General features: G+C 46.3%; 1 protein-coding gene across 3 annotated transcripts in view; it reads left to right on the top strand.

Moving 5' to 3' along the window:
• Window positions 1–15,104, top strand: part of MYO5B (myosin VB) — a 340,666-nt gene that overhangs the window by 169,142 nt on the left and 156,420 nt on the right. The window lies entirely within an intron of this gene.

Below are 15,104 nucleotides of genomic sequence, written 5' to 3'. Positions count from 1 at the left end.
GTTCTTTTCTGAAAGAAACTAGGGACAGTGGGAAGCAAATTCATTTGCTCATAGAGCTCACATGGGTCCATCTGGTTCTGCTATGCTGCAGGCTATGACTAATAGTGGAAGACGGAATGGGATGCTCCTGGGGTCCTGGAAGGGGACATGCCACCCGGTACACCTGGGGTAGCCAATGGGCAACCCCTCACGCCACCATGGGAGCGCTCCCAGAAAAGTCCTGACTGTGGAAATGTGCTGCAGAAGGGAGAGGACACTGTGCATTTTCCATCTTCTAAGGTCCAAAAAAAAAAAAAAAAAACCCAATAGAACTGATGGCTTAGTCTTCCTGATCATTAAGGTGGAATGCTCTGGGACACCCGAGAATGGACTCAGGACACTTCCGGATCTCTTTTGGGCTGCAGACTTTGTGGAATTTGGATCTTTGGGGGAATAATTTTTAAAAGGAACTGCACACAGGTGACCTAAATTCACACTTTACTTTGAGATCCAGTTTGAAGTAGGATGATGTCAGTTTCTTCCTTCCTCTTTGATATAAGGGGGTTTATTATTCTGGGCTGTATAGTTTGGAGAAGTTTGGAATGTCGAGTACTTCCTGATCAAGCTTCGTGTTTTCAGTGATGAGAGCCAGGTTTCATTTCTCTGTAAGGTGTTTGCTGTACAGGAGTGTCCGGGGTCTGTCCCTGGTGATGTGTCTCCCACCTGCTGTGTGTCCACACACAGACCCTTTGGGCCTGAAGTTCTCAGTGTCTTCACTCTTTAAGGAGAACAGTGGCCACGCCGCAGAGACTTGGACCTGCGAGAGGTCATGAGGAACCTTTAAAGTCGTTGAACACTATAAAAATTGGGGGTGTAGCAGTCTGGATGAGAGAGGAGTTTGGGGGAGAATGGATACACGTATACGTATGGCTGAGCCCCTTTGCTGTCCACCGGCAACCTTCACAGCATTGTTAATCAGCTATGCCCCAGTAAAAAATAAAACGTTAAAAATACGAGGGTGCTGATGTTAAAGCCGACAGACAACTTCCTCAGCTGCTGGTGAATACAGCGAGCGACGGTATTGCTGGGGAGGTCAGCAGTTAGGGAACAATGACTTGCTGGGTTTTTACAGTAAAGTCTTGAAACCATGATTTCATTCAGCCCTGACTTTTGGGTGCAGTTTTGCTTTCCTTCCCATTCATTATTATTTCAAGTCAGGACTCGTCAGGATTAGGTTGCTTTAGGACAAGGTATAGGAGATGTTCGAGATGACTGAACACAGGAGTGACTTCCATGCTCCTGTCTGGTGCTATTGCTGATTTCTAGAACTTGGCTGCCTGAGTCGTTCCCTCTATTGAGATTCTTCCCGGAGTGCTGTCTTCCCTGGGCTCTTCTCCTGTACCTACTCTTCCCTACTCCCCTCACCTCCTCTCCTTGCCCTCCCGCCCCACTACGCCTGGGCACATTCCTGTCCCTCCCCATGGTCCCCGGCACTAAGGTCCATAGCATTTTTTCGATCCTTTATAATCTCTTAGATTGTATAGTTTCCTATATTTCTGCCTATCCCGTTTAAAATTCTAGTTATGTATTTTAGACTTAAATATAGCGGAAAGTTCAGTGTGCAGTGCATATGGCTAATTATAACATCCATATGTTAAAAGCAATGGATAGTAAATGTATACTGTCATCTCCTTTTAAAATTGGGAATTTCAGGAAGACTGGAACTGGGAATTTCCCTGGCGGTCCAGCGGTCGGGACCTCGCCTTCCCACTGCAGGGCGTGCGGGTTCAATCCCTAGTCGGGGCATAAGGGCCCACATGCCTCCTGTCAAAAAACCAAAACGTAAACAGAAGCAGTATGGTAACAGATTTAATAAAGACTAAAAATGGCCCACATCCAAAAAAGTTTTTTTTAAAAGAATAGGACAGGACCATTTCCTTTGTCTAACTTCCGTGACACTGCAGGGGTCATGAACGTTACTAATGGTTAAGTCTCAAATCAAAAATCCTAGAGCTGAAAGGTAAGTTACTAGTAGTCACTTTTTACCTTACCTGGGGAATATGGCACGGTGGAAGGAGAGGCTCTGCAGTCGTCTGACTGTTGTTCAGTTGCCCGGTTGTGTCCAACTCTTTGTGACCTCATGGACTGCAGCATCCCAGGCCTCCCTGTCCCTCACCATCTGCCGGAGTTTGCCCAAGTTCGTGTCCATTGCATCGCTGATGCCATCTAGCCATCTCATCTTCTGACGCCCTCTTCTGCCTTCAATCTTTCCCAGCATCAGGTAGGAATTGGCTAAGACACAGGGATGTGGGAGACCACATCCCGGCAACTAGTCCCTTGGGTGCTGCTTGACCACTCCCAGTCCAGGTGGCTCTGTCTCAAGAAATGTGTTCCATTTCTAATGGTTCCCACTGTCGGAATCGTGCCATCACATCGCACTCTGCTGCTCTCTGATTGCCTTCGCCCAGGGGGTCTGAGGGCTTCCCTGGTGGCTCAGATGGTAGAATCTGCTTGAAGTGTGGGAGACCTGGGTTCAATCCCTGAGTTTGGAAAATACCCTGGAGAAGGGAATAGCAACCCACTCCAGTATTCTTGCCTGGAGAATCCCATGGACAGAGGAGCCTGGTGGGCTACATACAGTCCATGAGGTTGCAAAGAGTCGGACAGAGGGGTCTGACCTCTGCCCTGTGTGGCTGTACAGGATAGCCAGCATTTTCCTACCCTTGGCAGCCCCTCCCCCACTCTGGCTAAGCATCCTGGCTCCCACAGCCCTTCCTTCTTAGCATGGCCTTTAGCCCCTCTCCTGCTGTGGGTCACCCTGGACACCTTCGGTCTTTCTGTCTAATATCTGTGGTCTCTGAACATGATCTGCTAGGTGAGCAGTCTTCCTCGCATGGAATTCCTGTTACAGAGCCTACAATAGCACCAAGTTGGCAGGCATTTCATGTCGCAGATTTTTACTAAGTTTGCAAGCTGTTAAATTCCCATTTCTCCCCCCCACCCCCGTCCACAGATGCACAAGAATTATTTTATTACCACTGTAATGATTTAATTGTCTGGCAATAAGCTACGCCTATTGAAAGTAAAGTCACACATTGAATTACATGTACACTTATACCGATTTTGATATATGCGTACATCCACGAAACCATCACCATGACCCAGATAATGAACATTTCCTTAACTTCCAAAAGTCTCCTTGGAAAGGGAAAACTTTTTCTACCGCTGCACTGCTGGCGATCAGTAGTCACTAATCTACTTTCTGTCACCATAAACAGAAACTTCCTTTAAGATATGTCGCCCTCATTCTGTACTTGCACAATTGATTTTTTTATGTGCTGAGCAGGATTCACAGTTACCTGTATTAAATTTGACCTTTTATGCCGCGCTTCGTTATTCCAGGGTATCTCTTTGACTCCTGATTTTCGCATTTGATATATTAGGTCTCCCTGGCTTGGCACACGTGCAAATTTAACAAATCTTTTGTTTCTGTCCTTATCTATTGATGAGGAGGTATTAATCTGGCTGGATTCCTGTAACTTCCTGGGAGCAGTCCTTTTACTAAGAACTGATCATTTGAGCTATTAAACCTAAAAATTAAGTCAAGTCCTTACCTGTATTTTAAATCGGATTAAAAGCTGTGCCCACTGGATTGGTCAGATGTGATTTTTCTGGGTGAAGGGGGCTCATGAGTGAGGAGGTGAGCAAAGGAGACCCTAGTGAGCACCCCCAGCCTCACCGCTTCCTGCCCGTGTTTCACCTGGTTGTGCTCTTTCATCTGAGGCGCCTCCTCCATTTGCTCAGCTGCGGCAGGAGGACGCGTGTGTCCTTACTTCTTATTGTAAGAAGTAGCCGGTGCTCCTCACAAGTGAGCCTGGGCCATGACTGAGCGCCGGGTGGGGCCCAGCGGATGCCCCTGCGCCCACCCCCTGGGTCCTGCTTATGACACAGCCTGGTCCCGCTGTCAGAGTCACGCTCGTCCCCACACACCAGCTGCTTTCGGAACTCACAGTGGTGCTGACATGTGAATAAGATTTCGTTTTACAGGGTGTCTGAAATAATTTTCAGTTGAAGAAGCTAATAAAATGTGAAGCCTAGCAGGGTGAAATGGCATTTCTATTTACATCGTGATAATGTCTTTCACGCCATGTTAGCCACTCTTTCTCTTTTAGCTGCATAGTTTTATGTTTATATCCCAAAAGACAGAGTGTCTATGGATGTCACCTGCTAATGTGTACATGTTTAGTAGGAAAGGAAGATGCCAAGAGGCGAGGCGGCTCAGCTTCCAGGGACAGGACCGTCTGGGTTCTCAGAACGCAGGAACTGTGGGACCTTGGCAAGCCACTTAATCTCACTTTGCACCAGTGCCCGCGTCTTTAAAACAGGGATACATATTGTGGCAAAATCATCAGGTTGCCAGAATTAAATGAATTGATAAGTGAAGAGTACTTAGAATGATTTCTGGAACAGAGTGAGTGCTCAATAAGTGTTTGATCTAGTGATGGTGGTAGTGATAGCCTGGTGATAATACTGATGAGTCAACAGTAAGTAATGTCATTATCATTTCATGGCATCCAAAGGAAGGAAGTGCTGGGAGGAGACATCAGTGCTGAGCAGGATTTCCTTTATATGTCAGCCAGAAGACAGGTGGTCCTTCAGGGCCAAGGGAATAGCAGAAGGCTGGCCATGTTGTGCGATTAATAATGTTCTTTTGGCCTTTTTTATAGGCTTATGTGTGAAATTAGAATTATGGAAGTTTAATAGGTGGTTGCCAATCTGTCTAGAGGAAATACAGCATCAATTGCGCAATGTCTAAAGCTGTCTTTTGTCATATGCAGGAAGCCAACAGCTTTGAGTTTTGAACTTAGAGTGAAGTTAAACTGTTACTGACTCAGCCACCCCTAGAATAGTGTTAGAATGTGGACACCACTGCCCTTCGGTGATGGCATCTGTAAGCTTGTGTATATGTGTGCTAAGTCCCTTGAGTTGTGTCCAACTCTTTACAACCCCGTGGGCTATACTCCGCCAGGCTCCTCTGTCCATGGGAGTCTCCAGGCAAGAATACTATCAGTCAGTCAGTTCAGTCGCTTAGTCGTGTCCAACTGTTTGCGACCCTATGAATCGCAGCATGCCAGGCTTCCCTGTCCATCACCATCTCCCGGAGTTCACTCAAACTCACGTCCATCGAGTCAGTGACGCCATCCAGCCATCTCATCCTCTGTCATCCCCTTCTCCTCCTGCCCCCAACCCCTCCCAGCATCAGGGTAATGAGTCAACTCTTCGCATCAGGTGGCCAAAGTACTGGAGTTTCAGCTTTAGCATCAGTCCTTCCAAGGAACACCCAGGACTGATCTCCTTTAGAATGGACTGGTTGGATCTCCTTGGAGGGGGCTCTCCTCAAGGGACTCTCAAGAGTCTTCTCCAACACCACAGTTCAAAAGCATCAATTCTTCGGCATTCAGCTTTCTTCACAGTCCAACTCTCACATCCATACATGACCACTGGAAAAACCATAGCCTTGACTAGACAGACCTTTGTTGGCAAAGTAATGTCCCTGCCTTTTAATATGCTATCTAGGTTGGTCATAACTTTCCTTTCAAGGAGTAAGCGTCTTTTAATTTCATGGCTGCAATCACCATCTGCAGTGATTTTTGGAGCCCCCCAAAAATGAAGTCTGACACTGTTTCCCCATCTATTTCCCATGAAGTGATGGGACCAGATGTCATGATCTTTGTTTTCTGAATGTTGAGCTTTAAGCCAATTTTTTCCCTCTCTTCTTTCACTTCACAAGAGGCTTTTTAGTTCCTCTTCACTTTCTACCATAAGGGTGATGTCATCTGCATATCTGAGGTGACTGATATTTCTCGCGGCAATCTTGATTCCAGCTTGTGCTTCTTCCAGCCCTGGGTTGCTATTTCCTCCTGCAGGGTATCTTCCCAAGCCAAGGATCAAACCTGGGTCTTCTGCATTGCAAGTGGGTTCTTTACCGCTGAGCCACCTGGGAAGCCCCGTCTGTAAGCTTAAGCAAAAGGAAAGTAATAATGGGACACCGCAGGAATGGAGCAATTATTTGGTTGTTTTATGGGCATTTGCTTGAGAGACAGCCTGCCCACCATCACTAACTAAGCGTGTGCTGAAGTCTGGAAAGCAGCTGTTCACAAGAGCGTGGAAGTGAGACCCAGTCTGTCCTAGTCCCTGTGGTGGTGCATCGGTTGTTAGAGCATCAGTCTTCAGACAGCTGGGCACATTGAGTTTTGGAAGATTCACTGGAGTGCGGGAACAAAATTTTAGAACCTTCTTTTTTTCACAGTCTTTTAAGATTTAAAATCCTGTTGGTGCGTCTCTTATAATGTGCACAGTGTATTAATACAGTAGCTTAGAAATTAATTTATAAATTCATATTTCTGGGGGAGCTGGCTCACAGGTTTCCTTATAGATAGGGAAAAAGAGAAAACTGGTTTAGTGGCCAGGGCAGTGTTTAAAGCCATACATAGAGGCAGTGGTCTTTGTGGACTAGTTCATGGTCCACAGAGGACATCTGGCCCCTGGCCCCCTGCTGTGGCTCTTCTTGGAGTGCTACAGTGGGGAGAAGGTGAGAGAAGGCGGCTGGCTCAGTGCAGGCCTTCCCTGTCATGGGGCATAAAGCATGTCTCTATTCCTACCAATGTCACATTAGTAGACTGGGTTAAAGAGCGTTGCTCTCTTGAAAACACATTTATGACCATTTGTAAAATAGATAGCCAGTGGAAATTTGCTGTATGATGCAGGGAGCTCAAATCTGGTGCTCTGTGACAACCTGTGTGGTCTGCCTCTTTGTGACCCGATGGGCTGTAACCCACCAGGCTCTGTCCATGGGGATTCTCCAGGCAAGAATACTGGAGTGGGTTGCCTTGCCCTCCCCCAGGGGATCTTCCCAGCCCAGGGATCGAACCCAGGTGCCCTGCACTGCAGGTGGATTCTTTACCATCTGAGCCACAGGGATGCCCCTGTGACCATCTAGAGGGGTGAAATGGGGAGGGAGGTGGGAGGGAGGGTCAAGAGGGAGAGGACATACCTATGCCTGTGACTGATTCATGCTGATGTGTGGCAGAAACCAACGCAATGTTGTAAAGCAATGATCTTCCAATTAAAAATAAGTAAGTTTAAATTTTAAAAAAGAGCGTTGCTCTCGTAGTAGCTCTCTGATTACGTTAGAACACAGGTTCCAGGGTAACAACGGACAGTGTTTTGTCTTGAAAAAGAAGAAAGCCTTGGGGAGGTCCTTTATAAAGGAGATGAGTTGTCAGAATTAAATCCTAGCACGGTCCTTGCCCATGGAAGGAATGTGCAGAGGCTCCCTCAGGGGCTTCATTTCAGAGGCACAGAGGAAATCTACCCACCCCCCGCCCCAAGACACACACACCTGCTTTACTGAATCAAAAGTTCATGGGTGAAACCGAAGTATCTTTTTAAACTCTACAACTGATTCAGAAACTCTCTTCTTTGGACACCCGTTTGGGGAACTTTTAAAATAGATGAGTCTCTCTGATCTGGGGGATCCAGAACTGGTGCCCACAAAAAGAATCCATGTCACTGGTGTTAAGAGTCTCCTCAGTCTTTAAGCTCTGCCTGGTTGCTTTCAGCATCTCAATAGGAATTAAGAATCTGAGAGTAGACTTTGATCAAGGGAAGAAGTTATGGAATTTGAAAGCCTGGTAGAACTGGGGAGAGAAGTCTTTGGATCCTCCAAATTTAGCAGATGCCTAGCTTTCTGCAGTGACTCTCAACCCTGCCTGCACAGGAGAATTACCTGGAAGGTTCTAAACTACCCGTGCCCAGGCCTCACCCCCAGAGGTCGGATTAATCACGTGGTGCTCAGGTTGCTATAAACACTCCCAGATGCTATCTTAGTGAAGCTGGGTTAAGAACTTCGTTGAAACCACCTGTGTAACGTAGGTGCCCCACCTGGTCTTTGTCACCAGCAGAGTTTCAGGGCGTGAGGGGACGCTTTTGTGCCCGGGGAGCATTGTAGAAAGTGCACAGGGTACGCAGCATGTCCAAGAGAAAGCCCTGCGTTAGTGTCCTTTAGAATCAGTGGACAGATTTAAAAGCAAATGCTTTTTGAGTCTGCCTGGCTCCTGCCCCCATCATAGATCAATGATTTTGGAAGCCAGAGGAGGGGCACCTACAGCCAAAACATGTTGGAAATTAATTCAGTCCTCTGTATTCCCAGAACTAGAGAACAAAATGCCTCATGAGTAATGACCTGCTTTAAAGAGATATCCCTTTTGGTTGAAAAGGGAGTTAACCTTCTTCTGAAGAGCAAGTACCAGAGTATTTAGAAGTATGGGGTGTCTTTTTAGAAAACGCCTTGGACCTAGTAGCAGAGCGATGAAGAGCCAGGGGGACAGCCTAGTATCCAGCACTTGCTAATTAGTTATCCTTAGAGGCTAACAGGACTTTACCCCAACCCTGTGCTTACGGAGAGGTTACTGGGGACATCTTAATAAATGCTGGTGTGGGGACTATGTGGTGTCTAGCTGCATTTAGCTTAAACGTGTAGTACCAGCCTTCAGTTAAGATATCGGGGATCAATAAACACTCACTCCAGTTGGTTCTGCTTCCCCACTGGGTCGTTGGGCTCCTAGAGTTTTATTCCATTTGTCTTTGCACATATTGATCCATCATAATTGCCTGGTGTGTAGGAACTCTAGCTCAGCAACCCAAGGCAGAGATTTTTCTTCCCAGTTGTATGAGGTTGTCATTTCTACAATGCTGTTCACTTTACTTGCTTGTGTTTGTAGATCCTGTTATTTTGCAGAGTATATGTTCATGAAACGCACAGAATTTTTAAGAGTTATGCACTTGGAGTTGGAAAGCTTTTGAGGTCATATTATCTAGGACAGGAGTTCCTTTTCAGCATCATCAGTATTGTGGTACTTAGTCTTTCTGGAAAGTTCTAGACCCCCTCATTCCACTGTTTGAAACTTAGGGGTGAGCAGATATCTTACTGTCACTTACTCCCACCCTGGACAGTTCCTGCCTCTCTTCTGGGGTAGCCAGCAGAGCAGATTGGTATGGGAATGTACCTTTAGTCTTTTCTTCACTAAGCAAGACTCTTTCTGGTCTGGTTAGCATTCCTCATGTTCAGAATCCTGTTTGATTTCCTTTGATACATTCCAGTCTTTCAGTATACCTCATGAAATGTGGCATCTGTAATTAAGCTAAGAGTGCAGATCTAGGCTGACTGGAGAAGAAGGTGGTGGCTGTCTCCTACTATCCTGGGACATAAATACTTAGGTGCTGCATTAATGGAAGTTTACTAATAGTTTCTTGCTGTGATGATTGATAGTGACTCAGCCAAAATCGTCCAGTGCTTCCCATCCACACCGTGGTTCTGGATGATGATCACACTTTGGTACCAACCATTGTGAGGTCTGTTGTGGACCTGCCGTGGTTGTAGACCCTGTCCAGATCACATTGCTAAGTGGCACTGTCCATTTAAGCATAGAGGTTACCAGAAGCCTCTCCCGGTTCCCCTCACTTCACAACCCGAGTTCTTTTTGTCTATGACTTAACAGTGAAACCAATGTTCACTTTCCCCTAAGCCTGGCTCTTGATTTCAAGAGTAGAAATTTAACAAACTTTTAATTTCTCACAATAGCAGGCAGAATTCCAAGACAATTACCATGCTAGGTACTCAAAAATCATGTTCAGACAGTCAGAAGGTGAACTTTGGCACTTTCCCTTTGTATTTAGTACATGTTAGTGGAGCAGCCTTGTCCAACTCTTTGTGACCCCATGACTGTAGCCTGCCAGGGTCCTCTGTCCATGGAATTCTTCAGGCAAGCATACTGGAGTGGGTTGTCATTCCCTTCTCCAGGGGATCCATCCAACAGGGATTGAACCCAAGTCTCCCGCATTGCAGGTGGATTCTTTACCATCTGAGCCACCAGGAAACCCTTTGTCTTTGCCTTCCTGTTGTAACAATCCTAATCATTTGGATACAAATGAATGCCTTGATTTGAGGCAGGAGAATGCTATGTAAAGGAAATGTAAAAGAGGAAAGTACATTAGTGTGTCTCAAAACTCTTTCCCTACTTTGTTGATGGGCATGACAACTTAGAATGTTCTTTAAGATCATAAATGAGGTATGAGCAGTACTTTATTGTTATTGCGGCACTAACTCAACTGTATAGGTTTGTCAGGGTAACCACGGAAGTCACGCATCTTGCCTAAGGCACGTAGCTGGCAGTTAGCAGGGTTGATGGGACCCTGGGCCCCCTAATTCCCAACTCCATGCTCTTGGCCACTCTGGTCTCCTGCCTCCTTGGAAAAGATGTTTCCTGGGTTTCTGGCTTGGGAAACTGGGTAGATAGACGTTATACTTGCTGAGACCAGAAAGATAGGGGAAGGGTAGAGGAGGTGCTTTTTATTTGGGAGTTGTCTCATTCATGATCCCCCACCCCTGATATCCAAATAAAGCTATCTAGTGGTTGAGTCTGTGACAGAATTGAGAAAGGTCTTGGCCTATAGGTGGGGCTTAAAGCCTTGGGAATGGATGATGTCATCCTGGGGAGAGACTGTTGAGACAAGTTCCCAAAATCTAACCCCAAGGAAACTGGGCATTTGGAGATCTGGTGGAGGAAGAAGAACCTAAAGGAGGTGATGATCACCCCTTAAAAGTGATGGGGTTTATGCCTTCTTAGGAGCAGTTGGAAATGTAGGTACGAGTCTTGTTAGGCACAAATGGGGTGGAAGTGTGGAGCCCACTGATTGGGCAGTGCACTGATGGTGTTACTGCCTTAACCGGATGTGCCTTAGGAACCGGGAGCAGCCTGCAATGGGCCTGGCAGTCCTGTGCAGCCAAGAATTGCCCCCCATCCTGCCTTCCATTGCTCTGCCCCCAAATGCTCAACATGATCCTTCACATCCTTTGTACCCCTCACGTTTATACTGCCCTTAGTTCTCAGGTGTCTTTGGTCTCCCTTACTTCATGGCTCCCCACTGAAACTCAAGGAGCGTGGAAAGGTGGGCTGTTGAGACCTGAGGCTCTGAGGGGCTTGACCAACGTCCCCAGGCTCGTGAGAGGCAGAACCGGTGCTGGAATTCCTGCTGCTGCTGTAGGGCCCCTGCTGTTTTGCCCCCTTTGGTGTGTCTGTATGGCTGAATCTGGAGAACCTGGGTTTGTAGCAGAATGCCTGCAGCGGGGCTGGGCCTGCACTAATGAATTTGCTCCATCCGATGGGAAGTTTTCATGGCTGCTGCGTGCTGGTGTCTGCTGGGAGGCTGTGTGAGCTGCCCTGTTGGACGCCTGACTCTTCTCTGTGGATGACCATAGAGCAGCAGATAATTCATCCTTGGTGGATGCCCATATATGTACTCTAGAGTACAGAGCCCGCAGTGGGTCTCAAGCAAATACTGTCTTTGCTTTTCCCCTGTTCTTATCATGTCTCTGCACATTTGATGTACCCCATCTCTGCGTATGTGGGCAACTTCTGGGTGAACCTAAAGAATGCTCTGGGTACCAAAGTGTCTGCCCTGGAGATGTCCGCAGCCCTTTAAATTCTCAGAGTAGATGAGTAACTATTTAATATTAACTAGATGGCTGACCAAAATTCTCCTGCATAAAAATATCTGTCTCCTTGGCATATCACTTCATTTAAAGTGCTACTCTATTTCTCAGCTATGACTCAAAAAAACTATTAAAATACATGTGTTATCTGAAAGAGAAAATGTCCTGTTTGTCACAACTTTCAAATACACCTCGAGTCTAATGCCTTCCATTTCTACCACCACGGCTGAGTTTAGGTCTCACCTTCCATTTGAGTTACTGCTGCGGCCTCTGAAGGGGCCTCAGTCTTGCCTGTGTTTCTTTTTTTACCTCCCAAGTCCACCCCCTATGCTACAGGGGAGGAAGACGTGTTACACGTGTTTCTTTTCATGTTAATGGTTTCAGAATGTTAAAATGCTGATGGGAAGGAACTAGCTGGGGGAGAGAGGTTGACAGTTGGGAGGAGTTGGGGAGACAGAGAAAGGGGATAACTGGTAGTGGAATCCCAGACACTACCAGCTTTGGTGGGATCCAGGGCCAAGACACTGAAATTAGCTCTAAAAAGGTGGTGGGGGTGGTTGTTCACTCACTTAATCATGTCCAACTCGCATGCCAGGCTCCCCTGCCCTTCATGTCTCCCAGAGTTTACTCAAACTCACGTCCATTGAGTCGATGAAGCCATCCAACCATCTTGTCCTCTTTCACCTCCTTCTCTTGCTGCCCTCAATCTCTCCTGGCATCAGGGTCTTTTCCAGTGAGTTGGCTCTTAGCATCAGGTGGCCCAAGTATTGGAGCTTCAGCTAGTATCAGCATCAGTCCTTCCAATGAATATTGGAAGACATAGGGGTGGGATCCAGAGCCAAGATGCTGACGTTTATCTCCAAGAAAGTAGGATTCTCCAGTTGTTGGAGAAAAAGGAGAGATAAGCTGGGTGCTGATGCTGCAGGAAGATTGATAGACATGGTGTCAGGAAGTTGAACTCTTCCAGGCTTTTTCCTCTCAATTCCTGTTATCTTAGCACATGGTGGGTACTGACATGTTGGACGAATCACACGTGGACTTTAATGTCTCTCATAATGGAGATGTGCCCAGGGAATCCCCAGATAGGAATAAGTCACATGTACTCAGGGAAAAGAAAGCTTGAACCTGAACCTGGTGTGTGTGCTGTGCTGATGCACAGTTGGGTGAGCAGCCAGATGAGGTGCCTGAACCTCTGGAGGGACAGATGCTAAGGTGGCGGCGATGGCGCTGCAGCATTTCCAGGGAGCCTGCAGCAGGTGCCCTTGGTGAGCAGGAGTGTGGCGTTGGAGGCGCGATGGATCTGGCACCTCTGCTTGGTTGGTGGCTATAGTCTCTCCCCCAGGTCCCCTTGCACTTGTCACAGGTGGGATAGAGAGAGAATCAGATTTCGACAGCTGCATGCATACTTAAGATATTTTTCTGTCTAACCTGTTTATTTTACAGAAGATGAAATAGTGTCAAGGAGGAGAGGAGACTGGCTGGGCCCTGTCCTGAATTTGTGCTGGGGCCCCAGGGTACTAGACCCCAAGGCCAGTGCTCCTTTTAGCCTTCAGTGGAAGGGCCAGCTCCCCAGGCCATAGTCAGACCTATAGATCTTCCTGCGCACGCGTGTGTGTGTGTCTGTGTGTGTGTGTTTGTGTGTGTGTCTGTTGATATGAACTGAGAATGACCTCACGCCTCATGCTTCTCATGCTTGACCAAGATGATCATCAGATTTGACCCTTCATGATGAATGTGAGGCTTTTCTCAAACACATGGCCTCAAAGAAATAAGTTTTAAACTGTACACGGAATGAAAAACCTAAGAAATTAAAACATTAACATCTTTTATTTTTAAGACTTTTTAAGAACAAGATTGAAAGGAAGGTACAGAGATTTACCATTTAGCCTCTGCCCCCATACATGTATTCAGTTCAGTTCAGTCATACAGTTGTGTCTGACTCTTTGTGACCCCATGAATTACAGCACGCCAGGCCTCCCTGTCCATCACCAACTCCCAGACTTCACTCAAACTCATGTGCATCGAGTCAGTGATGCCATCCAGCCATCTCATCCTCTGTCGTCCCCTTCTCCTCCTGCCCCCAATCCCTCCCAGCATCAGAGTCTTTTCCAATGAATCAACTCTTCACAAGAGGTGGCCAAAGTATTGAAGTTTCAGCTTTAGCATTATTCCTTCCAAAGAAATCCCAGGGTTGATCTCCTTCAGAATGGACTGGTTGGATCTCCTTGCAGTCCAAGGGACTCTCAAGAGTCTTCTCCAACACCACAGTTCAAAAGCATCAATTCTTCAGCACTCAGCTTTCTTCACAGTCCAATTCTCACATCCATACATGACCACAGGAAAAACCATAGCCTTGACTAGATGGACCTTTGTTGGCAAAGTAATGTTCCTGCCTTTTAATATGCTATCTAGGTTGGTCATAACTTTTCTTCCAAGGAGTAAACGTCTTTTAATTTCATGGCTGCAATCACCACCTGCAGTGATTTTGGAGCCCTCAAAAATAAAATCTGACACTGTTTCTGCTGTTTCCCCATCTATTTCCCATGAAGTTATGGGACCAGGTGCCATGATCTTCATTTTCTGAATGTTGAGCTTTAAGCCAACTTTTTCACTCTCCTCTTTCACTTTCATCAAGAGGCTTTTTAGTTCTTCTTCACTTTCTACCATAAGGGTGGTGTCATCTGCATATCTGAGGTGATTGATATTTCTCCCAGCAATCTTGATTCCAGCTTGTGCTTCTTCCAGCCCAGCGTTTCTCATAATGTACTCTGCATATAAGTTAAATAAGCAGGGTTATAATATACAGCCTTGACATACTCCTTTTCCCATTTGGAACCAGTCTGTTGTTCCATGTCCAGTTCTAACTATTGCTTCCTGACCTGCATATAGGTTTCTCAAGAGGCAGGTCAGGTGGTCTGGTATTGCCATCTCTTTCAGAATTTTCCACAGTTTATTGTGATCCACACAGTCAAAGGCTTTGGCATAGTCAATAAATCAGAAATAGATGTTTTTCTGGAACTCTCTTGCTTTTTCGATGATCCAGTGGTTGTTGGCAATTTGATCTCTGGTTCCTCTGCCTTTTCTAAAACCAGCTTGAACATCTGGAAGTTCACGGTTCACGTATTGCTGAAGCCTGGCTTGGAGAATTTAGCCTCCCTCATTATCCACATCCGCCGCCAGAATGGTCCATTTGTTACAACTGATGAACCTATATTGACTCATCATAAGTGTGTAAAACCTGTAGTTTACCTTAGGGTTCATACCTGGTGTCATTCTTGGTGTTGTATACTCTATAGGTTTGAACAAATGTGCGATGACATGTATCCATCATTATGGTGTCATGTGGAATATTGTCACTGTCCTAATAAAAAGTCCTCTATGCTTTACCTAATCATCCTCCACCACCCCTATCAACTGCTGATCTTTTGACAGTCTCCATAGCTATATCTTTTCTAGAATGCCATATAGTTGGAATTGTACAGTAAGAAGCCTTTTCAGATTGGCTTCTTGAGTTGAGTAATACGCATTTAATTATCCTCCATTGTCTTTTCATGGCTTGATATCTCATTTC

This window comes from Capra hircus, chromosome 24, assembly GCF_001704415.2.
Source record: "Capra hircus breed San Clemente chromosome 24, ASM170441v1, whole genome shotgun sequence".
In the NCBI taxonomy this organism is placed as follows: Eukaryota; Metazoa; Chordata; class Mammalia; order Artiodactyla; family Bovidae; genus Capra; species Capra hircus.
This window is presented reverse-complemented; position numbering and strand designations above follow the sequence as displayed.